The following is a 2,902-nucleotide window of genomic DNA, read 5'->3' on the forward strand; positions in this document are numbered from 1 at the left end:
CATCAGTCTGATTCCTGAGGTGCAGGTTTGTCTCACGGAGAGTGGATTGACTGAGCCTCTATTCACTGGAATTTAAAAGAAAGAGAGGAGAGATCTCATTAAAACATATACAATTCTGACAAGGCAGGAGAGACTGGATACAGAGATGGTGCGAGATCAAGGTGTTATGGTCTCAGGATATGTAGCAGAGCATTTTGAACTGGAATAATGCGAGATATCTCACAAGGAGGGTGGTGGACCTGGGGAATCCTTAACGATATGACAGCTGCAGGGGTAAGGTCATTTAATTTATTTAAGGAACAAATAGGTCGCTTTCTAAAGGCAAAAGGTGTCAAGTGATGTGGGAGAGAATGGGAGTTGAGAAAGCGGATCAGCCAGGTTTATGCCGAATGGTGAAGTAGGATCAATGGGCTGAATGGCCTACTCCTGCTTCTAGTTCGATGTTTCCATTTTGATCAGTGAAGAAGTGTTGGCTGCACAAATTTTAACTGAGTCCTTCAAGGTAGCATTTGATGCTTGTGATAATATGTTTGGAGGATTTCAGTTTTGAAGGGCTATAGAAGATTGAATGGAGGAACTTTTCTGTATTGTATTTCCTGAGCAATCTGTGTCTGAAAGACTCGAGGGAGAACTGTCATCCTTGGAGCAGGGAAGGTTGAGAAGGGATCGGATGGAGGTATATAACGTTATGAGAGGCAGAGATAGGGTGGATAGGAGGACACTTCCGTCCACTTAGTGGAGGGGTGAATAGCAAGTGGGCATAGATTGAAGGTAAACATTGGAAAAGGAGGAGAGGGGAGTTGAGAAGAATTTCTTTACCATCTAGAGGAAGGTGAGAATCTGGAGGTCATTGCCTGAAAGTATGGTTGAGTGAAAAACTCTCACAACATTTGATCAGTATTTCAATATCTGTTTGCATTTCTTTGGAATTTCCAGGGCTATAGACCAAAAACTGGAACATGGGATTAGTGTAGTGAATCATTGTAGACTGATGTGGATACAAAGGGCTGAATGACACCCACCTGCCCCACCTTCTGTGCTGTAAATGGCGACAAATCTTTGAGATCAAAGAGTTAACATTTTTGAGAGGAGTCAGGAGTGCACATAAATTCTTGGAAAGCAAAATCTTAGAGAGCTGAACCATCAATAAGGAAACTTCACATGCAATCAAGGAGATATGTGAAAGCACCACAGCCTTGCAATGGAGAGTTTGGGGGAAATGATGGATGATGTGAATATTGTGAAGAGGCAATGACTGTGTAAAGAATTAACCAATTGTAAATAGGGAGCTGGATCAGGAACAATATAATAGATCACATGATGATTGAGGGCCTAAGAGAGAAACAATGATTAGCTGAGATTCCTTATAGTGTGGAAACAGTCCCTTTGATCCAATCAATTCTCCATCCTACTAATGCAGCTAACACTATGGGCAATTTATCATGGCCAAATCACCTGATCTGCACAACTGGGTGAGGAAACGCACACAGAAAGGACATGCAAACTCCACCCAAACTGTCACCTGAGGCCGGAATCAAACCTGCGACCCTCGTACTATGAAGTAGCAGTGCTAACCACTGAGCCACCACATCACCTCGGATGCAGTTGTTGGTCTAAATACATATATGAGAACGTGAATAAACAGTTATCTTTAAAGACCTTGTTCTTCAGCAACCTCTGTTTGGTAATGTAACGCACCCAACCTTCTCCAAAGTAAAATAAGAGTTGACTGCTTGATATTAGTTTGTCAAGACAAGATGTGCCAATGAATGATTTCACCCAATTTTGCTCAGTGGTTTTAAATGGCATTCACTTTCTCTGTGTATGTCCAGACTCTTATGCAGGATACATGGTGAAAGCTATTAGTCTACTTTTCTGAAAAGTACGTTATGAATGGGTTAATTCATCCCATTTGCTTCACACATGTGTCACAGCTGAGTTGGATTTTAAAAAAAGTGGAGATACCAATTCTGTAAACATTGTCTTAATGTTACAAAATAAGTAATGTGATTCAAGTAAACACCATGTAAAAGCTGATGACTGGAGAGTATTTATGAGAGTTGATAGTCTGATGGTTGTAAGAATGATGAAGCGCTGATTTTGCAGTTTTTAAGAGTAGGTATGTAACTGCTGAAGTGAGACGAAAAGAACAGGACTTTTATCAAGCAGATTTTGAAAACTCGCTGTAGTAAAATGGTAAAAACGTGGGTAGAATATTTGGGATTTCCTGAAATCCATAAAAACTGTACAAGTTCAAGAAAGTTTTTGTTCAAGAAAGTTAGTATTTCGGAGAAAGTAAAATAGGCTAACTGCATTGGCCGGGAATCAAACCCGGGCCTCCCGCGTGGCAGGCGAGAATTCTACCACTGAACCACCAATGCATCAGATGTAATTTAAAGGCTTTGCACTCACTGAATAATTTCATGGAGGAGATTTTTCTTCATATGTTCTTTCATTATTTTGTGACATCACACTTAACTGAATATGTTGCATTTTACTTTTACCCTATACTTTTCCCTTTTACTCAGTAAGTCTCAACAAAAATTTACCACTAAATACCCCAACCTTCTTGTAATCCTGGAACACTTTTTTTTCATAGATATTTTGATTCAAAATTTAACATATTTTTACAAGTTTACAAATAATACAAAACCCCAAGTATAAACATTCATATACAATTAAATCTTAAATTAATAATGACCAAAATCTATCAAACAGAAAAAAAAGATACCGAGAGAAACAAAGCAAAACTCAACTAACTACTCATCTAACCTACAACTAACCACAGTGTATAATTCAATCTCTTACATTATTCAGGAAAACAAACCGACGGATAACACAGAAATTGAGTCGTGAGATACAATCTCAGAATGTGTTAACACCATATCATAACAAAACCCGG

The 2,902-nt window shown here is 39.0% G+C and overlaps 1 non-coding gene across 1 annotated transcript; it reads right to left on the bottom strand.

Moving 5' to 3' along the window:
* Nucleotides 1-2,310: 2,310 nt before the first annotated feature.
* On the bottom strand, nucleotides 2,311-2,381 carry trnag-gcc. Its single transcript has one exon. It is a non-coding gene; the product is annotated as a tRNA-Gly (tRNA).
* Between the last annotated feature and the right edge of the window lie 521 nt (nucleotides 2,382-2,902).

This window comes from Chiloscyllium plagiosum, unplaced genomic scaffold, assembly GCF_004010195.1.
Source record: "Chiloscyllium plagiosum isolate BGI_BamShark_2017 unplaced genomic scaffold, ASM401019v2 scaf_59338, whole genome shotgun sequence".
Classification (NCBI taxonomy): Eukaryota; Metazoa; Chordata; class Chondrichthyes; order Orectolobiformes; family Hemiscylliidae; genus Chiloscyllium; species Chiloscyllium plagiosum.